This window comes from Homalodisca vitripennis, chromosome 3 (assembly GCF_021130785.1).
Source record: "Homalodisca vitripennis isolate AUS2020 chromosome 3, UT_GWSS_2.1, whole genome shotgun sequence".
In the NCBI taxonomy this organism is placed as follows: domain Eukaryota; kingdom Metazoa; phylum Arthropoda; class Insecta; order Hemiptera; family Cicadellidae; genus Homalodisca; species Homalodisca vitripennis.
Window position 1 is genome coordinate 189282871 of NC_060209.1, and position 24861 is coordinate 189307731.

The window sequence follows — 24861 nt, forward strand, 5'->3', positions numbered from 1 at the left end:
ATTTCAAACTGAATCACAGATCATCTTTTATTTTTATTAGAAATAGGATCATCATCCTCAGAATCTGACAGGATATCACGCATCATATGCACAGTTTTTTTGTCTAAATGGTAATTTAATTTACACAATGAACAATAAAAACTAGTATCACTACGAAAACTATCAGAAATAAACTAAACCATCACTAAACCAATATTTACCACATCACTTTATTGAATAATAGTGGAACTTCGTTTACAAACACACTCCAGACAACATCAAGGCTCGCGTCACCGTGTCAGTCAGTTACGTAACTAAGCAGCTGTGATATAGTTCAAAATACTATTTTTACAGTTGCACAACTGTTAGTTGTCATACAAAAACGTACAAATATAAACAATATAACGTAGGAAATGGCCTGAAACAACTAATCCCGAATACCTAAACATATTAAATTAAATACCGGAGCCCGCGTATAGGTCGGGCTCCGTATACAACGGCGTGCATGCTAACCCGGCCTATACTTTGGCTATGTATTCAATGTGTTAAACTTTGGCTTGGTCAAATCGATGAAAAAAAACAATTTTAGTGATCTCAGAAATACCATATTGTACAAGTGCACAACTTCTTTCGTGTTTATGAACTTTATATTACTCACAATAATAGGTAGTACTGTACTAACATTCCTCATAGAACTCATAATTTGAAACACAAATTTGTAATTTAATGTGAATCCCTCCCTGACATATATTGAAATTAAAAGTACACAATTTTTATAATATGAAAAATAATTATAAATTGTATATTAATCTATATATAATAACAGTAATCAAATCTTTAGTGTGGCAACAATTTTTCAATTGCATACTAACGTCAGTTTTATAATACAGAATGCATCTCATACAATTTTACAAATAACTGCTACTCACTCACTCATGCATACATAAATTGTCTCATTCACTCACATGCCATTCACTCGTGCCAGCTGTTCTTGATACACTTTACATCAGAATCAGAGGATTGATCATGTTAGCGTTGAATTGCATCCCAGCAGCTCATTATTAACTCATCAACTGAGTTTTATTTCTTCAGGGAGTGTATTGATCAGCTTGACATCATCCTCAGATGGTAAATGTTGCAGTTGTGTTGCTGTGGAGTTGTCCGTATTGGTTAAATTTCCTGCCTTGGACCACGTCACACTTAAATCAGCAGTACAAGGCCACCTTAAAGAGGCAGGGCAAAGTCAGAAATCCACTCTGCACAAGAATCTCAAGTTCAATTTTGAAATGATTCTGACAGCTTTATTTTGACTTCAAAATACCCTTTCGAGTTAATACAAACTCGGCTTGAGGCTGTGAGGCAGCTGTTCTTGCTGCCTCACAGCCTCAAGCCGTATGAGGATACACAAGGATAAGTAGGCCATTCGTATTATATTGACAGAGCAGAATCAGGCAAGGTTTCGTAAGACAAATGCCTGAAGAAACCTTAGAGCAGATGCTATCTATGTGATTATCCAATGTCTGCCCTCGTTCTGGGTGCATCCCTAGGAACCTGGTTGAATCAGTTTCCTCTAGGAGGACTATCAAGGCTACGAAGCTCTCATGTTCTAGTTGCCAGAGGAAAACATTTATTTTGTTTGATTTTGGAACTGTTTACCTTCAGGTTTAATTCTGAATACATAAATTCATTGTTTGAAATTAATTGATGTATAATTCATGTTTTGTTTTGGGTCTAATGGGTGGTGTAGTTAGTCAGTGCACTTTTTTGTGTTCCAATAAACAAGCTATTAACACAAAACAAAGCCTCTCTAATTAATTCAAGTTGGGAAGAAGAAGAAAGAAATATAGACTTACCATCTGATGAAGAAACAACACGAAGTGGTTTAAAACAAAAAAATAAATAAGACAAAAAAGGCTGATCCATGAAACTGAAAAAAATGTTGCAAAATAGAAAAGAAACCAAGGAGAGAGAGCTACATTAATAGCAATTCAAAAGACCCATGAGAAATTGAAGTAATATCTATCCAACCATCTTGTAACAAATAATGTAAACTTAAATTCTCTTCAAAAATGTTGGAAGATAACAGAAAACTTATTTTTAAGAAGTATTGGAAAATAGAAGTGATTTATATAAGTAACGTGAATTCATAGTACGCTTGATGTCTGAGGTCAAACCTGATTGAAATGAAATATTTCTTTATTTGAGGCGAAATTAGGGCCTCATGGCCCTTTCTTACATTTAACCTTATATAGAAGCTAGAACAAATATTCTTATTTTTAAATAATAATAAAACTAAATATTTTCTGTAAACATTTTTAATATGAATAACAAAAAGTACAACTTTATTGAAGAATATAAACTAACAAAAATGTATAATGATTAAAAAGGTATATAAACATATTTATAAACACATACTCACACAAAATAATAACATATACTTGTATATAATGAATATTAGAAACACAATACTCTCACTCACACACACTACTCATGCCAGTGGAACCGCAGCGAAAGAGACCTATGCCGACCCCGCCCCAACCATCTGCCCCAAATAGTGCTCCCTCAGCGACGCCACGAACCGAGGACGACTCTCTAAGGATGTTATGCTACGAGGAAGGGAATTCCACAGACGACATGGTGTTACTACAAAAGACTTGTCATATACAGCAGTTCTGTGCAGCGGCATGCGGAGCACAGACAAACCAGAACGAGTTCTATCCACACCACTTTGAGAGACAAATTGGAAATCGTTTAAGAAATAATTTGGAAAGCCAGAATTTAAAATTGAATGGACCAATGTTGAGATTTTTATTGATCTGAGGTCATTTAACTTCAAGATATTTGAATTAATATAATAGGGTTATATGCTCATCTCTCCTGAGATCAAACGCATATCTCATACAATAATTTTGGGTTCTCTGGAGTTTTTCACCCAAAGCCACAGTCATGTCGTTCATCACACTGTTACAGTAAGAAAAATGAGGCAGTATGAGTACTTTAACCAACAACAGTTTTATTTGAAGCGGCTAAAACCTCAGGAAATGTAGTTTTTTCAGGAAATATATTGATGCAAAAACTTTCTTACAAGTCCCTGTCACTGCATCAGTCCAGCTAAGACAACAATTTATTGTCAGTCCTAAGTTCTTAACTTTATTGTAATAACATAGTACAGTTCCATTTACAGTAATGTTACGTATAGATGTAAAATTGATCAAAGATCAAGAGCGGTAATGAGATATCACAATTTGTTTAGTTTTTTCGTGCTTTAGTTTAAGTCCATGTTTACTAGTTCAGTCCAGCACATTCTTTATATCAGAGTTGATCATGGTAATGCCATCATCGATTCTGTGTGTGTTAACGTGGACATATATCTGGAGGTCATTAGCATACATGTGGGATTTGCATTGTACCAGTACAGTGCTCAAGTCATTAACGTACAACACAAACAAAAGAGGACCAAGTATGGAACCCTGAGGAACACCACACTCAACACTCAGCCAGTCGGATGTTACGTCACCTACCTGTACACACTGCCTTCTGCCAGACAGATAAGACCTCAGCCATTGCAGGACATTTTCTGAAAAACCAATGATTTTCAATTTTTCCAATAGTAGTCTGTAGTTTACACAATCAAAAGCCTTTGAGAAATCAAAGAGTGTCAGTATTGTGCTTAGTTTTTGGTCCATTGCAAATCGTATATCGTCAGTGACTTTTAGTAAAGCAGTTTCAGTACTATGTCTTGGTCGAAATCCTGATTGTAAATAGAGTGTTATTTCGTGTTAAGTAATCAGTAATCTGGCAGTGCACAATTTTTTCGAGGTGTTTGGATAGAGCAGGCAGAATACTAATGGGTCTGAAGTCTTGGCAAGATTTGGAACTGAGGTCTTGTTCAATGGGCGGACAATAGCAGACTTCCAAAGTGAAGGGAAAATACCCTGTCTCAGTGACATGTTGAAAATGTATGTGATTATTGGGAGAGTTGCAAAAAGAATGTTTTTTATTAATTGGATTTTAATGCCGTCAGATCCCTCAGCATTACTGCCAATACAGCGAATAGCTTTCAAAACATCTGATTGTGTTAAAGGTTTGCAAATAAATTTTTCATGTTCGTGCCGATTGATAGCATATTTAGAAGTTCATTAACATAATCCGTAACTTGGTTTGTATTGACAGTCTGAGAACATGAAACAAAATAGTTATTAAGATCATTTAAGGGTAATTGGATCAGAGGAGAAGCGCGGTATTTGCCCAAATCAAGTTTCCTAACATTGCGCCACAAATCGCTAGATGACTGTTTCTTTTAAAACAGTTTACGTGTGTATCTCAGTCTGGAATTTCGTAGAAGTTGTTTGACTCTATTGCTAATTTGTCGATATTGAACCATTAAAACTGATTATGGCTATCAAAGAGACGGTAGTAATCCAGACTTGAACCATGCTTTTATGTATCTGTTGAAGATAAAAAGATTCGTGTTTGCAAACAATTCTTTACATCTACCTTAAATATCAATGACAGTCATTAAAAGTGTAATAGAAATAAAGTAAAGATGGTTTTATTGAGCTGGACGAGAGTGGCAAACATAAGAACCATGATAGAGTGGACCCTATTATCAAATAAGAAATACGTTATTTCTTTTCTAATCTACCTAGAGGTGAAAGGCACTATATAAGATAAGTCATCTCGAAAGCACATGGAAGGAGTAAAACACAAAGCTATTCTTTAAAGAGATTACAGAGGGACACTGCTTAGAATATAACATTCCAGTTGGAGACACAACAATGTTCATTAGAATTTGTAACAATAATTTAAAACATTTATTTTTTCTTACTTAAAAAAGATTAACGTGAAGTTTCCACAGCTTTTAATAGCGGTTTTTGATTTGCTCAGTTTGAAGGGGCGTGGGTGGAAGCCTGATTATTTTTGTTCAAGGGTGCCACCTTGTTTGTGTTCCATTTAATACTTGGATCAAAACAAGGAAATGATCGAAAAGACAAAGATGTTAATACTAACAGAAATACAGGAAAAATGTTTTCAACCAAACAAATATGTTGCAATACTCAAGCATACTTCAACATAACAAACACTCACCGAACACTAAAGTATTCAAATCGGTAACCTGTTTAAATCAATGAGTGTCACTATGTGGGTTTTCATTACACTATATCACTACATGTGATACGGTGTTTACTTAAAATATAACGCTATAAAATATAACCTGTTCATTCAGCCTTCAAGGCGTTCAAGAAGTTTACCGAGCTTATCCAGCAGGCACAAAGGCCTATATGATGAAAGCAGATTGTCTGGCTTATTTTCTGTCTTCAGAAGGATCAATCTTGCTCTTTTCCATTCTACTGGAAGTCCTCGTTGACAAGGGCAGAATTGATTACCTGCAGCACTGTCATTGGCTGGACCTCTGCTGGTCCTAACCGCTTCTGGTGATATTCCATCCAAACCTGAGCATTTTCTAGTTTTCAGTCTTTTCCACGCTTTCTCTAGTTCTGCTTCTGTGAAGAGAAATTTCGATAACGGCCAGATCCTCGTATCTGACAACTGGGTGTATAGGAAACAACGTGTCAACCACCTGTTGCAGTATGTCACCAGTTAGTACCGTTGGGGCCCTGCCGAACCGTATGTTCTCATCTACATTGTCATGAACCTCCTTCCAACGAAGCACCATTGACTGAAGAACTCCTGCGTGCGTCAGTCAGAGCTACCTTGAGGTGGTTAGGAACCATTCCCATAGTCTGCCGGTTTTCTCTTACTAGACGTCTTCTTGCTAATAGGAAATTTCTTCTAAGTTTTCCTATCTCCGATATCCACTAATAAGCTGGTTTCATTTTGGATAAGAACTCTTAGATTGTAAACTCTCTTCGGACAAACCTACTAGCGTTTCGATTAGTGATTTTAGGTCACCCTCAGCCATCCTACCCACCGTTTTGGATTCTATCCCTTGAGTCTGCTGCAACCAGGTTTGTCTACCTTCCATTCTTTGGAGTGATGGGGTGCCCTCCTTTCTTCGTGTATGGGTTTTATTTCGATACATTGATTCCTCCAGTCTCCTTTTAATTCCTTCAGTGCAGAAAGTCACATCCAGCCTTGACGATTACTCCCCTCACGAATGTTTGTTCTGTACTACTATTCAGGCAGGTTAAGGTAAGCCTAGCCGCCCATTCTGCCACATGCCGTCCACGAGCATCTCTGTGCTATCCCTACTTTGGCGGATTTTGCATTGAAATCTCCAGCGATTATTGCCCCTTTCCTACTCTCTCTGACAACGTCCACCAGCTCGTCTAAAGCTTGTGCTATCTCTTCCAATGGTTTGTTAGGGGTGAAGTAGCAACTGAAAATCCAGATATTTTTGAGCTCTAGCCAGACAATGTCTTGGCCTGTCTCACTTTGAAGGGTAGCTTTTCTTCTGTTGAGTAGTATAAGAGCACAGTCTCCCTCTGTGTCAGCTATCCAGTCATCCCCGACAATAGTGGCTCGCTCACAACTAACACGTGTGTCTGAGCTTTGACTGCGTTAGCGTAAAAAAGGCTGTGAGATGCTTTGCCTTGGTTGACGTTGAGTTGAAGCAACTTCATTTAGACTATTCTCTTGAATTTAGTCCTAGTCTTGAAAGCTCTTGCAAGCAGCTTTCTGGTGGCCTGGTTTTCCGCAGCTGAAACAAAGTACTGACCTGTCCGGGCCCTTGCAAGCTGAAGCTGTATGCCCTGCTTCCCAGCATCTGTAACAACGCTGGAACTTATTAATTTGTCTTCTGATTTATTTATTTATTAACCCGTTCTTTGCCCTTGCTTAACTAGCTATTAATATCAATAAATAAACGTTTGATTTAAAATTATTATTGAGTTTATTTGTCACATGTAAGATGCAGGGTTTGTGAATTATACTGCCATGGGCACATAAACAAATTATATCCAACATAGAAAAGGTTTTGGTGCATGTTAGGTTTGAATTTTGAAAGATTTGGAATCATAAATTGGGTAGATCTTACTTGAGTACAATTCCAGTTTTACTTTGTGTGTTCCATTGTGTTCCATGTTATTCATCTTCCAATCATCCTTGTCGGTTTAGTGTAGATTTAATACTGGCAATGTTGATCCTTGAAGATTTGAGAATTCTGGTTGCCATCCAATATTCGGATGGTCATCATCTAGTAAATGTCTATTCTGTTCTTTTACTAAAATCGAGATTCACCAGTTTAACACAAATAATAAAATGTATGACTCTATTTAATAACTCAAATGTTGATTAACTTTGTGTTTTTAAATAAATTTCTTGATGAAAAAAGGTTCTTCTCAGTCTCCTATTCTGTCCTCATTCAAAAGACTAAATTCCATTATTGTAAAGTCACTAGTTGATCTAAATTCACTTTATAACTCCAGGTGTTGTAAAATTACTTTGCATAACAATCTCCTTGTTTTGGATATTAAGATTTAATGTATTCTGTGGTGTTTGTCTAAAGAAATTACTTTATTTTATCTGATGATTCAATTTTACAACAGTTTATGTATTTTTATCTTATATGTATGATAATTTGTTTTATGTTAATTTTAACTCTAAAATAGGTTTCTAGTTTATCTTAATTTTAAAATTATTGACTTATATATGTTTATTGTAAGTTATCAAAATTGTATGGGTGCATGTTCTTCTTGTATGGATTCCTGTGTGTGTGTGTACATATGTGGTATAAATTCCTTTAGTTATTTATTAATCTTTTATAAACAAACATAAAATAATATGAAACTATTAACTTTTCAAAACAAAAATGTAATAAACTCCTCCCGCAACTTCACTCTGCATGAGATCCATCCAATTACAATTATTTTATTCCTAACAAGCATGTTAGCAGCTCTTGGGGGAAGTTTAACAGTTGCCTTCTGGGTGTCTACAAATGCTGGTCGAAGGGATGTTCCTTCTACTTCCTTCAGATCTGTATCCGTAAGCGCAAGCTCTAGCTTGATCCCTGTTTAATGTCATCACTGGTTGTTTCTTCGTCAAGATCGCTGATGTGGAGGGTTGCCTTCCTCTCCCTTTTAACGCTTGTCTGAAAACCAGGCAGTTTCTCCTTCACTGCTTTAGAAAGGGTCCGCTGCTGTACCATTGCCCTTCACTCTGATCAGTAAATCTTCTTTTTTGAACGATGAATAGAAGTAACCCTTTCACCAGCTGGATTTACGCCTTCTTTCACGGATTTCAAGACTTCAGAGTATGACTTTCCTTCCTGTCTAATAACTATTATGTTGTCCTTTCTTTGTGGTTGTTTCATCTTCTTCCGGTTTTTGAAATCTTTTCAGTTGCTACCATCATCTTTCGTAATATTTCTAGTGCATAATTATGCGCTGAAGCTGAATTGGGTGATCCGTTGTGGCCTTTAGCAATTGGTCTTTGGTATGTTCAGTTCTTTGTTTTCTAACTGTTTATACAATTAGTATTTTTGTACACACCTCCATCTGAAAATCTACCGGGGCAGCAAACATCAACATACAAAAAATTGTAGTTGGCGTCAACTAATGCAAAGAGCACAATACTAAAAAAAAACCCTTATAATTATAATACTCAGTGCCACTATTCCATGGTTCTTGAAGCTGGACATGTTTCCCGCCCATTGCACCTATTACATGAGGGAAGTTCCACTTTTCTTCGAATTCCTTCGCTACAGCTAACCATTCTTCATTGGAAGAGGGTACCTAAAATAAATGACACATTATTAATTTAAAATGACAGGAAAACTGGCTAGTCCCCCCCCCACCCCCCCCCCCCCCCACCCCCCCCCCCCCCCACCCCCCCCCCCCCCCACCCCCCCCCCCCCCCACCCCCCCCCCCCCCCACCCCCCCCCAAACAACTGTAACCTATTTGATCCACATCCAGTAAACGAAAATCGAACACATGATTTGGAAAATGATATCAACAAACCTGGCACGGCTCTTTCAGTGTGATGCTTTACTTTTCCCTGCTTTGGCCTCGTTGTTGTTGTCCAACGCTGCTCTTGATGGATCTGTAAGACAGTACTCTATTACTAGGCTCACATTTAGATAATCAACATTCAGTGAAAATATACAGAACCTCAAAATGCACGAAACTGCTAACAATTCTGCAATAAAATCTAAAGATTTTGGAAGGACTCAAGAAAATTAAAACCTGGACGCCAGAAAATACTGAAAAATACTAGAGAAGAGCAAGTGAGAGAGGCGAAAAAGCGATACTCTCAGCAAAATCCTGAAAACCAATCGTGACGCTGTTCGTCGTTATACCGAGAAACATCCCGAGGTTAAGAGAGCCGCAGTTCGGCGCTACGAAGATCGACATGCCGGCGCAGGTCAGGACAGGGTTCAGGTATTTCGTCTGATGAAACCAAAGATCAGCGAATTTTGACATTTACCTAACTCACTTGCTCGAAAACATTGTTGCAAAAGGGCCTATGGCACACTGGAGCGGAAAGTTGTTTTATGCGACATAAATGCATTACAAATTTGAAAAAAACCTGCCTTTTTGAAGATGATATATTTGTATGTTCACACTGCGAAGCACGTCTGTTCGAGGAAGAAAAGGATAGGAAAAAATGGTGTTGTGGTGAAGGTGCGTACAACGTAAAGGCGGCTCCACACGCTACGGAAAATCCGAAGGCCTGCCTCAAGGCGCCCGGCCTCGAGGGAAATCCCAACGTGTTCATGGAGAATTCTGTTGAGGTAAACCTGTGACTCCGACGCCTGGGGGCCAGAAATCCCAATTCGAAATTTCATTTGGTTTGCCTCTCATTCCTTGCATCTCAAGGCCGTATCGGAACGTGTGGAGGGGGAAGGAGGTTGGCCTTGAGGCGCCCCAGTGCAGTCAGTTCAAGTGTTTGTGTCCAAACGCGTGAAGTTTGTTTTCACTCTACGTAGGCCTATACGTTATAAGTTTTTTTTTGTGAACATTACATACAAAGTGGGTGTGTCGTTCATGTACGTAGTGTGTCGTGTCTGGTTGTTTTGATGATCATGGCCCGTGCAAAACAAAATCAAGAGGAATTTATAGCTCTCTTCAGAGATTTGCCGTGCTTGTCGCAAACTACTTCGAAGGAATATCATGACCGGCCGAAAAGGGAAGCTGCATACCACACTTTACTGGAAAAAATGAAAGAAGTGGAACCTCTAGCAAACAAAGACTGTAATTAAAAACAATTAATAATATGCGTAGTTTTCGAAAAGAGGTTAAAAAAATTAAAGAGTCCATGAAAACCTGCAGTGGTGCATACGAAGTATACAAGCCTAAGTTGTGGTATTTTGAAAGCTTACGTTTCTTGAATGACCAAGAAACACCTCGTCAGTCTATCTCCAATATAGATAATCATGACTCTGAGAATGAGGTAAGTTACTCTAGGGAAGTTATAGCATGACCGGTGGGATGCGCGTGAGGAGTGGAGGAGTTGAGCGCGTGGGGGGCACAATCCTAAAGTAGGGGAGTGAAATACGGTGCTACTAACCCTACTGAGAGTTTTCTGCTCCCGGCTCATAGTGGTGGCGGGAGCCGGAATATTGTAGTGTTTTTGCCAACATTTCTAGACCCTTATGGTTCTTACCACGGTGGTCTTTTAATGATGAGCAATTTTGTATAGGAGACCTTGAGAATAGTTGAACATTTCTAGACTCTTTTGAAAGTTACGGCGACGGAGACTTTTAATGATGGGGAATTCAATACAGGAAGCCTTGGAAATATTGGGACCGGATGTACGTGATCTTAACAATGACTCATGTCTCTGCCGAAATTCACCCTGCTGTGCTGTTGTTCATAGCTCACCCTTCTTAATAAGTTCGCAGTAGAGATACCTGGTGGTAAGAAAGGGTTCTCATAAATTGGGAAAGGGGTAGGAATTTATATTATTCTTGATCTCCAACGACGACAACAGTTTCAGAATTGTAATTGTTACGCTTTGGTTAGCCATTAAAATTCAATTTATCATATACTAACCGTGTAAGCTTCAGGATTTACGATAGTAGATACAATTATACACTACAAAATTTTCAACTGGACATAGCCTAGCTGCTAAATTAAAATTAATATAAAACTGGTGGTAAACTAATTTGTCATATAAACACAGTAGAAATAAGAAAAAACTCAGTTTTATCTACCAACTTGTAATCAAGTTAATTTAATGATGAATACTTTAAAATAACAATAACCGCCAACGATCCACACGCAGTAGTTAACATAACAAAACCCCGTTGTCGATGAAAAATTATTTATTGTTCTTCGAACTACACCCAAATCAAAATTGTCCAGATTACTTTTAGTTTGTTTTGCGTTTTCTTACTTTGTTAAGCGTACTAAAAGAAATTGCCCAATTGGACTTATTTTTTTTCCTCCTTCAAAAATTCGTCTCAGCGTACTTCCAGAAATTCCAGTTGCCTCTACGACACGCTGTTGAACTTTCTTCAAATTTATAAGTGCGTTGGTTTCTGCTTCCCGTTTCATAAAATGGGAAGCACTTCTCTTGCTTGGGCCGTGTATAACTTTTTCTACCTCCAATTTTTACTATTTTTAACATTATGATCCATCTCAAACTCTTTACTTAAAAACGTAATGAGCGCAACGCAATTATTTCACAAATTGTATTACAACTCGTGAATTGGCACAAGCGAATGTTTTTAGGGCGGCACGTATAGAAGACTGGAGACCGAAGTTCACAAGGCTGAATACGGCAACAGACTGAGCCGCTCCACCCCCCCACCACTTTAGTTTTCCGTCTTTGCCTACGGCGCATCTCGAAGTCACCGGTCATGCTATAATTCTCTACTATAAGAGACTCATAAATTATACTTGTTAGTTCAGTTTTTAATTTCAACCTTTAGATGCCAAACATTTAAGATCAAAATCATTTAAGAAATTCCACATGTGAGTATCGATTTTAAACATATGTAATAAAATAGTATTACTCAGCATTACATAAAAACATACGTTCATGTTATTTCAGTCATCCGAGTTTTCTTGATTTCCGTTAATGTAGTTTATTTGCCAAGGAACTGCACCCTCGTTGGTGAAGTAAGCCATAAAAGCTTCTCTGATTTCTTTAGCAGTTCTCAGTATTTCCACAGTTCCTGCGTTCCAAGCGTTCCATACAACCACCTGTCCCAAACCCCGTAATCACAGTTCCTTCGTCACTATTCTCACGATCAAAACATTCAGGAGGGGCATACCGATTTGGCACATATTGCAGTAAGAAATAATGTAAACAACAACACGCCATGACTACCGAATCAATGTTTTGCAGTTCCAAAATTATTGCTGTATGAAATATACGGAATCGGGATGCCAAAATCCCAAAATGCGTTCTCAACTATACTACTTGCTCTTGATGTACGATAGTTTAAATATTTTTCTATCATCGATGGTTGTATCTGCTAATCGAAAGGGTTTTAACATATCTTGTCTCAGAGGAAACGCATCATCGGCTACAAAAACATAAGGCAAAACTGTAGCGGCGTTTCGGACAGTCTCTTCAACCGGAATATTTAGTTCATGTAGTTAAAGTTTTTCAAAGAAACTTGTATTTTGGAGCACTCCTCCATCTGAGATTCTACCGTTGGTCCCAAAATCACATAGCATAAACTTATAGTTTGCATCAACTAATCTAAGTTATGTGTCCTCATCCATCCGTAAATAATTGTGCCAATCTTTCGGGCTGAACCTCAGCTCTTTTAATAAATTTACGTAGGAATAAACTTATCTCTTCTGTAACCAGTCTTTAGTCCACAACTTTCGCTTCACTTTACTTTCACTACTTTTGACAGCTAAGAGCAATCAACAACAGCAAGAGCATCGTCATCATCTGTTTGACGCCATTTCGCGAACTAACTGGCAAGCCTCAATGCTGGCCTTCGTATATTCCGCAGCGTGTGGATACCCCTTTACTTCTAGGTTCGCCTGGAGGCCGGACGCCTTGAGGCAGGCCTTCGGATTTTCCGTAGCGTGTGGAGCCGCCTTAACACGTTTGCCCCCTCTCAGTGCACCATTTTATTCAGATCGACATTTCCTCAACAGAGCGCGCGCCTACAACGACCTATTTTCTTTTTGCGCCTTCGAAATTTCTGGTGGGTATCGGCACCCTAATGGACTTTCTTTCTTCAAGATCGAAGGAAGAATGTACCATCAGGTGTACAGTTTGGACGCCCCCGTCCAACGGTTTGCTACTAAGGTGGGGGACGTCCAATTTGTTCACCGGTGCCGCCTATACATTGACGACGGCGAAGAGCGCAGGAACATTGCCATGGGTAGATCACTTGATATTGGAACTATTGACACCATTGCCAATTACTTGGATTCGATCAATCCTTTCTCGGTGATTCCTGGCGATTAGGTAATGAGCCATCGGTAAACGCTCATTTGGAGTTCCAGGTAACAAGTCGTGCTACTCATGGTAATGTTCTTGGCGACAGGAATAGGGGTGTTGAGGTGCACGCTGTGCTCAGCACTGACGAAGCAGTTACTGAACCACGACGACTCACCGTCTGGAAAGTGAAAGCTGGAAGGCCGTCAACGATTGATCTGTTCAGTCCTCTGATGGAGCCCTTCCAGTACCCACTGCTCTATCCACATCGCACTTTGGGTTGGCAAATTGGCCTTCTTGATAACAACGGGATAAGCTTTCGCAGTACAACTACAAGCGTTGTCTCTTGTTGTCCAGTCCTCGCTTTTCATATATCGGCCATCTCTCGCAGGCCTGGCAGGTCGAGATGTTTGCGAGGTATGAAGAAGAGCGACTGCGGTTTATTAAATTCTCACAGTCAATGTCGTCAGTCCAAAATGCCATGCGGATAGGCCAACTAAACGAGATTCTTGAAGCTCAACGCAATGCTCCGGCAGGAAGACAGGTTAGGGAAGACATCACACGTGATGAAACCGTACAAGGCGAGGGTGGCGCAAAGCCTGGAAAAATTTACCTCCCAAGTTCGTTTACCGGTGGGCCCAGATACATGAAGATTCATTACGAGAATGCAATGGCTCTCGTAACACGTCTGGGCTCACCGACGTATTTTCTCACATTCACTTACAGCGCGACTTGGGAGGAAAATAAGAGACTCCCACGGCAGTGGGCGCAGTGACCCAAGCACAGCCTGCAGAGTCTTCCAGATCAAACTCCTCGAGCTTCTGCGGGATCTGCGCAGCGGAGCGATGTTTGGCCGAACGATCTATATCGTCTACGTCATCGAGATGCAAATGAGGGGCCTTCCCCACGCCCACATTGTATTCAAGATTGACGGAGACGGTCCCGTTCAGGCACCCGAGATCGATTCCGTTATTCGCGCAGACATTCCTTTGATTGAAGAAGCCGGTGGGAGACTCAGGAAGTTGGTGCTGCAACACATGATTCACGGCCCTTGTGGTACAGAATATCGCACCGACTTCCCCTGCTGGGATTCCACGAAAGGTCACTGCACTAAACATTTTCCAAAGCCTTCCTGCCAGACCACACACGTTGACGACATAGGCTACGTGCAATAAAGACGGGATTATAAAAACAAAGGTACTATTACATCTCGTAACAAATCGATACCGGTGCATGACGGTTGGGTGGTACCGTATAATGCAGCTCTGTTGCTTAAATACGAGGCACATATTAACTTGGAGCTTGCGTCTACTCGTCGTGTCATCAAATACTTATTTAAATATCTGATGAAGGGTGGATTTCTTCAAATGTCACCGTCACATCTTTGGGAAAACAAGAGGACGAGGTAGAACACTACGTGACGAAGAGAATGGTAGGTGCAAGCGATGCATGTTGGCGTCTCTTAGACTTTCCAATCTCTAAATCTGAGCCCACAGTGAGTGTCTACCGGTCCATCTTGAAGGGCGGCAACACGTCTTTTTCCGCCCCGGTGACCTTGCAGACGCGATTAATAGAGCAAGCTCAAAGTTAATATTGTACTTCAATAGACCACTCAATTCAATCTTCAACTACCTAACGTACCTGTCTTTTTCCAGACGGCAAGCACTTCGTCACAGCTCGCCAGCGTGGAGAGAAAGTATGTAGACTCTTTTGGATCTCCCCCAACCGTGGAGAGCTCTACCACCTACGTATGCTTCTGATGTCGATACCTTGTCGAGGCTACTCTGACCTCCTGTCGCGCGGTGGTCCTGATTGTCGCACGTTCCAGGAGGTTTGTCGTCAGCTCGGCCTGGTAGAACACGAAGACGAGTACCGTGCTGCTATGCGCGAAGCCTCTGAATTCATGATTGCTACAAGGCTGCGTTCCTTCTTTGTGCTTCTTTGCAACATGGGTGCTCCTGCAGCTATTCTGTGGGACGCATTCCGCGACACCCTATGCGAGGACCACTTAGAAAGAAACCCTCTTGACCCAGAAAAAGCATATAAACTGTCCTTGGTTGAAATTGACCGATGTCTACGACGACAGGGACTGTCTTTGGTGGATTGTGGTCTCCCCGACGTGCAGGATGATACGACTGAATTGGGAAGGGAACTGTTGGAGTACGGCGAGAACCAACAGCAGGCCATTGTCGAGGAATGGGAACCCAAGCTCTCAGAAGATCAGAGACGCGTTTTACATCATGTTCATTCCCTTCTCGACAACCCCGGCGACCGCCGATTCTCTAGGGCCATCTTCCTTGACGGTCCTGGGGGTTATGGCGAAACTTCCCTAATTCGTGTCATACTGGCACACGTGCGTAGTGGTCGGCAGGTTGCACTAGCCGTCGCCAGTTCGGGCATCGCTGCCGGGAATATGCCGGGTGGCTCAACAGCCCATAGCATGTTTCGGCTTCCACTCGATCTCGGCGACGGAACTGGCGTGTGGAACATAACCAACGGGTCCCAGCGCGCAGAACTGATTAGAGCCGCACAGCTCATCGTCTTTGACGAGGCCCCGATGGCCCATCGCTACATCTTCGAGATCCTCGACCGCTCGCTTCGAGATCTTATGAACCGCGATGAGCCATTCGGTGGCAAGATCTTTCTGTGCTCTGGAGACTTCCGGCAGATCGCGCCTGTCGTTGTAAAAGCGCGGACGGCAGCTGCCGTTGCGTGCGTTTCTCTTCGGGCCTCGCGTCTGTGGCGACTGTTCCGCATCTTCTCTCTGACCACACCACACAGGACGAGCAGTTCCGTTGACTACTCCGACTTCCATCTCGTAGTAGGCAACGGCACTGTTCCGTCCACAACTTTCGGGGAGGGCAAAGAGAGTGGCGCTCTTATTCCTCTGACCGGAGTAAATTTCGTTACTTCTCTACAAGCCCTAATCTCCAAAGTCTTTCCTGTCGAAGTCCTCCAGGATCCCGATCAGTGTGCTCGTCGCGCGATCCTCTCTACCATGAATGTGAATGTCAAGGAAATCAACGACATCATCCTGGACTCTGTTGATAGTCGCCTTCATGAGTTGAGAAGCGCCGATTCTGTGGACACAGAACGATGATCATCTTGGCGTCGAATTTAATCTGCTAAACCAGGCTACAGGCAAGGGTATTCCAGATCACGTGCTGCGACTCAAGACCGGTTCAGTGTGTCTCATCATGAGAAATCTTAACATCGCCGACGGACTCGTTAATGGCACTAAGGTCATTGTGACGGCTATAACCAACCGGTTGATTACCGTCAGACGCCCTCACGACGCGCAACCTATCGGCATTCCCAGAATAATCTTTAGGTTCGCGATCGTTGAAGGTTCGCCGTTACTTGTCCGTCGACGTCAGTTTCCTCTGATGCTGGCATACTCGATGACTGGTCGCAAGAGCCAAGGTCAGACAATCGATCTTGTCGGAGTCGACCTTCGCACTGACTGTTTTACCCACGGCCAGTTGTACGTCCTGTTAAGTAGAGTTCGACGCCCAGAAGACATCGTTGTCCTTGTCCGTCCTGATAGGGTATGCGATGAAGTCGCCTACGTGAAGAACATCGTGTACGGCGAACTTCTACAGTAAAACCCGATTGGCACTGGCAGTAGGCTAGGGGACCTGCCCAAACAAAACTCCTCGTCGTAATTGACATTGGCAGTAGGCTAGGGGGCCTGTCCGAAACAAAACTCCCCGTTGTGATTGATTCTGGCAGTAGGCTAGGGGGCCTGCCTAAACCAAAACTCCCCGTCGTACTTGACTAGGCAGTAGGCAAGGGGATCTGCCAAAACAAAACTTTCCGTTCTGATTCCTAAGGCAGTAGGCTAGAAGGTCTGCCAAAACAAAACTCCTCGTCGATGTAAATAAGTTTCCTGTAAATATGTAAATATATGGTCTCCATGTTTGCCGGCCTCCCCGTGGCGAGACTGGATATGTCATGCTTACATTTAAAGCATTGACAAACTAACGGGCAAACAACAGTTTCAATAACAATAAGTTATTACCAAACCATTTGTCACAAGTATATACTACACAACTAAATATGCAAATTTGTACACGATATGAGTGAACATCATTAATCAACGATACCTATAATTCTGTTAATAGTATATGGTCTCCGTGTTTGCCGGCCTCCTCGTGGCGAGACTGGATACGTTATGCTTGCATTTCAAGCATTGACAAACTAACGGGCAAACAACAGTTTTATCGACTATAAGTAGCTAGCAAATAATTTGACACAAGTATATGTACCCCTAAATCTCCGAACTTGCACACGTTATACGAGAACAATATTAGTTAATGTGGTGATAATACATTGTCTCAATGAGACTGAATAAACCACACAAAAATTGAAACCATTGGAGAACTAACACGCAATAAAAAGTATAACAACTTTTAATACCAATCCATACACAATAATAGACCAGTAAATATTTCTAATTGCCAAAAAAATTGTTCCACTAAGAGGTATCAACTTTAACCACCGAATTTTCTAAATATTTTGAAGTATTATTCGGACTCTCTGTATTGAGACCGGCTATACACTATAGTATGAAGCATTGGAAAACCACGGTGCAAAAACAAAGTTTTGCCTCAAATTGCTATTTATCTGATTTTTTTTATTCCAACGGCCTATATGTTTCTCTTTAATTGCCCACATTTTTAACTTGAGGCGAGACATGATAAACCATCTATTATTTCCAGCTTTCTCAGCATTGCCTTACTTCTAATTTACTTATTTTATATTTGCCTGCTTATCTGTGACGATAACAAATAGAGGATACTAAAGTAAAGGTGTGTTTTTTACCAACGCTCAAATAGAATAATTTTATCACAAATTCCTAATAAGCTGCCAACCTCGTGTGACATTAAATACATCATCCGCTAACCAACGTACAAATAAGTTTTCTGACCTACAGTTATTAAGAATGAACCTTACAACCACGCACATGTTATTCAATAATTAGATACATGTGTATCTCTAGGAAAGTCTCAGTAACGTGTGTACTTGATGTTGAACTATATATGCTCATACTTACCTAGTTTTTAAAACTGCAATAGCCTTACAAGACAATTTCTCTTATACTAAGTTATATATGGCAAACTATTTTTTTAATAATGTTAATCAATATGCAATATATCTTTTGCCTCAATTTAGAACACAGTAATAAACATCTGGTCAAGTTAACCCTTGCTGTGCAAATGGCACTTTATCTTAGTTTCTTGATTTACAATTTTTTTGGTAATTTTTTCTTCAGATCAACTTTATTTCCTTTATTCATAAAACTACAAAAAACAGAGCAAAATCTTGTCCCTTTATTGACTTAATCTGTGTTAACCCTTGAAACTAAGTGCCCGCACGATATCTCGAGAACTGATTGACCTGTGGAAATGAAATTTTTGGACGTTATTCATTCCCTAGATAGTTATGACATAATCGTATCAAAAATAATTAAGGAACAAAATTCCGGAAAGATAATTATTTCTTTTAGAAGGTCGCCCAAATTCCTCATCGACTGCTCGGACATAACATGTTCCCGAAATACGCTTATCCTAGAATTTGCTAACACCGTAATTAGGGGCCTGGGGCGAGTCTTCAACTACAACCAGATTGATTAAATAGTAGTTTCTGACATTAACATTTCTGACCAATTACTTTCGTGTAGCAGCTGTTTAGGTTTCAGTACTCCTTGCGGTTTGTCCGTAGGTGACGTACTGATTCTAGGCCCAAAAAAACAAAAGTATATTCCCTCATCTGATAGTGATTGGAAATCTTCTAGGCATTATTCTGCTCGGTCTTACTTTTGGGTTTCCATACATCGTTACAATAAACTACAAAGGAGTAATAATTGATAGTTATTTTTGATATATTTAATGTTTACTGACAATATTTCTAAAAATGTTGTTGATACATACTAAATAAAGTCACAATTTGAGATATTGTGTTACATTTAGGACTTAGTTACTCTTCAAGAAAGATGTTATCCATTATTTTGTTTATTAAAGATGAAGTAGTACTATAGTAAAATCCAATTATTCTGTGTGCCTCTGTCAGTATTTCATCTAATGACAAATATTATTTCTTCAATATTTAGCTTGTATAAATATACCATACTTCACACAAAACAAAATTGAATAATCACGGATTCCACAAAATGTTAATATAATGCGTTCTTGTTTAAAATATAACAGCGTTTTGCGGGAATTTTCTTTTTGTCTGTTAACTGTACACTAAACATCATGTTAGGTTCAAGGTTTTCCTTATGGATTGATGAGGTATAAGTGTTTTGGTGATTATTCCTAACCTCCCATCAAATTGAGGACCATTTATCAGATTTCAAATATCGGGTTTCCTTGTATCTAAAGTAAATGGAGTTAATGTGTGTTCCGCTGTTCTGTATATTCATTCCTTCTTGGATTTCATAATAAACTGATAAAATCCACACTTACTACAAACGAGTACTTAGAATTGTACAGCGGCTAATCCTTACACTAACACTGATAATAATCATACTTTGTATACTTTGGTTATTGTAAAAGTTAGCGATAAAGTTTACACTAGTAACTTTGTCCTACATTTAAAACACAATTTATTCCTTCAAAAGTGTGTTCTACGTAGTTTTAAATAAATATGATGGTACCGTTCAAATATATACTTTCATCACTTTAAAATAAAACCAACTCAGCGATCTGATTATACTATTGCGTACCCTTCTACTTCATTCACTACTTTTATTTTGTCAACCCAATGCCTAAATTGATTTCTCCTCATCGACTTGAGTTAAAGAGAATTGAAAATTAACAGAATCAGAACTGGTTTAGGGTAAAGGTGAATTAAGTGTCACTGGGATACCGGTGGTACCAGCATGCTATCGTGAAGCAAAGAAAACAAATGTGAAGCTGATATCTGTTAAAATCAGTCTGTATCACTGTAAGTTAGGCGTCTGCTGATTTTTCCCCCAACTTTCCTCAAAGGTCCTTATTATGGCTGAGACAGACCCCCTGGGTATCGAGAGTGAGAGTCGCGGGGATGGAAGAAATATTGGTTAATATTTTTTACTACAAATATTTGAATTATGTGGTCACCAACAACTTTTCAGATAATGAAGTGAATGGATACCCTTATTACAATTTCGTTTGGGTGATATCATCTCGGTAACCGTATCCTAGAATGACAACGGTGGATGAGGGATTATGATTAAAACCCAGTCTCTCTACCGTACGATTTCCAGATTTTTCCCTCATCATAATACAATAAGCTTATGGCGGAGTATTCTAAAGTTGTCAATCAATTACTTCAACACCATTGGCTGGTGAAACACTGGCACAAACCCTCAGGCGAGTCCCTTACCTAGTACGTTATCAAAAACATTGTTTCTCGAAAATGTTAATGAAGATTAAAACATGATAGCTCTCGGATAGTACGTACACTCGACTGTATATTGAATAAGCGAGACTTGCCATACTATATTGAAATCGACCAGTAGGTTTTTAATCAAAAGAATTAAACATTTTGAAATATTTGATGGTTAGGTAATTTGAAATATCTTCTAACCTAGACATACTTCTTGATAAGGTATAATTGATTCAAGCGTGGATGTGTATCTAAAACAATGTTGAAAAATGTTAATTGAGATCAAGAGAACGAAAAGTACGAACTCGTGCTCTGCAAATCATAGAATATTGACAAAGCGAGGCTTTCCATACTGTATTCAGATCGAAGAGTTGGGTTTATTCAAAAGGATTACATATCTACATTTAAAGGGTTCCATTATTTTTATTCACAACGATGGAGAACACACTTTGTAGAGGAATAAATTATGTGTGAAATTTAGTGCAAAGTTACTAATGTAGGATCTATTAGGGAGTTTTACAAAAACCAAAGTACAACCATTACGATTATTATGGTACTGGGTACTGGCGGATCTACTGTATATCTTCTTATTACATTCGATCAGGTTTGGCTGAACTGACTATTATGTAACATTTATAGATTTTCTTTTCGATCTACTTTCATCTATTGGGAAACCCTTCCCATGATTTCCAAGCTAATCTGGAATAGCATATACCGAGGGGTGCATGGAGAAAGGAGAGCTTGATTGCTAATATGTTAACTCTGGTTACTAGTTGAAGCCTGCGTAGCCGGAGCGTATGTAACTTCTTCAGGTACCTGGAACGCTGCCTTTGGTGATTTTCTTCAGTTACTTGGATCGCTGCTTTTGGTGATTTTCTTCAGGTACCCGGAACATTGCTTTTTGTGATTTTCTTCAGTTACCTGGATCGCTGCTTTTGGTGATTTTCTTCAGGTAACCGGAAGGCTGCTTTTGGTTATTTTCTTCAGGTACCCGGAACGCTGCTTGTGTTGATTTTTAGATCCCCGTACTCTTTGAAACATTTGAGTAGAAATGGAAAATAAAACAGAAAAACTAACTCTGGGTAGGTCTTAAACATGGACAAAGGTTCAAGAAATGTAAAGAGATTAGTAACATAAAAATATGTCCCTAGCAATCCTGATAATCCAGAACAGAAAGAAAAGGAAACATAAGGGTTTCCCAGTTAAGGAAGTGGAAGATGCAGAAGTAGATTCCAAAGTTCCTAACAAATCCGAAATAGTAAGGTTTACTCCAAAAGTGATGGTTGCATAGTCGAGGAAAACCCTACCTGTCTATTTTCCTAATGAAAGTGACCACATCAAAGGGATCATCAGTTTCTTCTAAAAAAGGTACTACAGTTCCTAAGCAATCCTACAGGAGTGGGTATCTTATGGTAGGTAGGAAAATGCGTCTAATACTGATATACCTCAACCAAGCAAAGGGTGTAATAGCTATCTCGGGAAAGAGGTTTTTCCACAGGACTGAACCTTAACTCATATCAGAAGCCCAACGGAAATGAAGAAGAAGATAGAGATGACTTCAACAGGGTAGAAACTTCATATCGTGTTTCCGTGAACATATCCAAATCATTTAAAAAGCCAAGACAGAACCCGTGCCTGAATATGAATTTACAGTAAACCGTACTCAAATACTGTACGGAAAAAAGCCTTACTCAAATCCTCATAAAATTTATGATGATAATGATTTCACATAACAATCTAACTTTTTGATGATACTTAGATTTATCTAGTCACGTTGTAAGTAATGTTTTTATGATTATTATCAGTGTTAGTATAAGGATTAGCCGTTGTACAAATCTAGGTACTCGTTAGTAGTAAGTGTGGATTTTATCAGTTTATTATGAGATCCAATAAGGAATGAATATACAGGACAGCGGAACACAGATTAACTCTATTTACTTTAGTTACAAGGAAACCCGATATTTGAAATCTGATAAATGGTCCACAATTTGATGGGAGGTTAGGAATAATCGTTACAATAAACTACAAAGGAGTAATAATTGATAGTTATTTTTGATATATTTAATGTTTACTGACAATATTTCTAAAAATGTTGTTGATACATACTAAATAAAGTCACAATTTGAGATATTGTGTTACATTTAGGACTTAGTTACTCTTCAAGAAAGATGTTATCCATTATTTTGTTTATTAAAGATGAAGTAGTACTATAGTAAAATCCAATTATTCTGTGTGCCTCTGTCAGTATTTCATCTAATGACAAATATTATTTCTTCAATATTTAGCTTGTATAAATATACCATACTTCACACAAAACAAAATTGAATAATCACGGATTCCACAAAATGTTAATATAATGCGTTCTTGTTTAAAATATAACAGCGTTTTGCGGGAATTTTCTTTTTGTCTGTTAACTGTACACTAAACATCATGTTAGGTTCAAGGTTTTCCTTATGGATTGATGAGGTATAAGTGTTTTGGTGATTATTCCTAACCTCCCATCAAATTGAGGACCATTTATCAGATTTCAAATATCGGGTTTCCTTGTATCTAAAGTAAATGGAGTTAATGTGTGTTCCGCTGTTCTGTATATTCATTCCTTCTTGGATTTCATAATAAACTGATAAAATCCACACTTACTACAAACGAGTACTTAGAATTGTACAGCGGCTAATCCTTACACTAACACTGATAATAATCATACTTTGTATACTTTGGTTATTGTAAAAGTTAGCGATAAAGTTTACACTAGTAACTTTGTCCTACATTTAAAACACAATTTATTCCTTCAAAAGTGTGTTCTACGTAGTTTTAAATAAATATGATGGTACCGTTCAAATATATACTTTCATCACTTTAAAATAAAACCAACTCAGCGATCTGATTATACTATTGCGTACCCTTCTACTTCATTCACTACTTTTATTTTGTCAACCCAATGCCTAAATTGATTTCTCCTCATCGACTTGAGTTAAAGAGAATTGAAAATTAACAGAATCAGAACTGGTTTAGGGTAAAGGTGAATTAAGTGTCACTGGGATACCGGTGGTACCAGCATGCTATCGTGAAGCAAAGAAAACAAATGTGAAGCTGATATCTGTTAAAATCAGTCTGTATCACTGTAAGTTGGCGTCTGCTGATTTTCCCCCAACTTTCCTCAAAGGTCCTTATTATGGCTGAGACAGACCCCCTGGGTATCGAGAGTGAGAGTCGCGGGGATGGAAGAAATATTGGTTAATATTTTTTACTACAAATATTTGAATTATGTGGTCACCAACAACTTTTCAGATAATGAAGTGAATGGATACCCTTATTACAATTTCGTTTGGGTGATATCATCTCGGTAACCGTATCCTAGAATGACAACGGTGGATGAGGGATTATGATTAAAACCCAGTCTCTCTACCGTACGATTTCCAGATTTTTCCCTCATCATAATACAATAAGCTTATGGCGGAGTATTCTAAAGTTGTCAATCAATTACTTCAACACCATTGGCTGGTGAAACACTGGCACAAACCCTCAGGCGAGTCCCTTACCTAGTACGTTATCAAAAACATTGTTTCTCGAAAATGTTAATGAAGATTAAAACATGATAGCTCTCGGATAGTACGTACACTCGACTGTATATTGAATAAGCGAGACTTGCCATACTATATTGAAATCGACCAGTAGGTTTTTAATCAAAAGAATTAAACATTTTGAAATATTTGATGGTTAGGTAATTTGAAATATCTTCTAACCTAGACATACTTCTTGATAAGGTATAATTGATTCAAGCGTGGATGTGTATCTAAAACAATGTTGAAAAATGTTAATTGAGATCAAGAGAACGAAAAGTACGAACTCGTGCTCTGCAAATCATAGAATATTGACAAAGCGAGGCTTTCCATACTGTATTCAGATCGAAGAGTTGGGTTTATTCAAAAGGATTACATATCTACATTTAAAGGGTTCCATTATTTTTATTCACAACGATGGAGAACACACTTTGTAGAGGAATAAATTATGTGTGAAATTTAGTACAAAGTTACTAATGTAGGATCTATTAGGGAGTTTTACAAAAACCAAAGTACAACCATTACGATTATTATGGTACTGGGTACTGGCGGATCTACTGTATATCTTCTTATTACATTCGATCAGGTTTGGCTGAACTGACTATTATGTAACATTTATAGATTTTCTTTTCGATCTACTT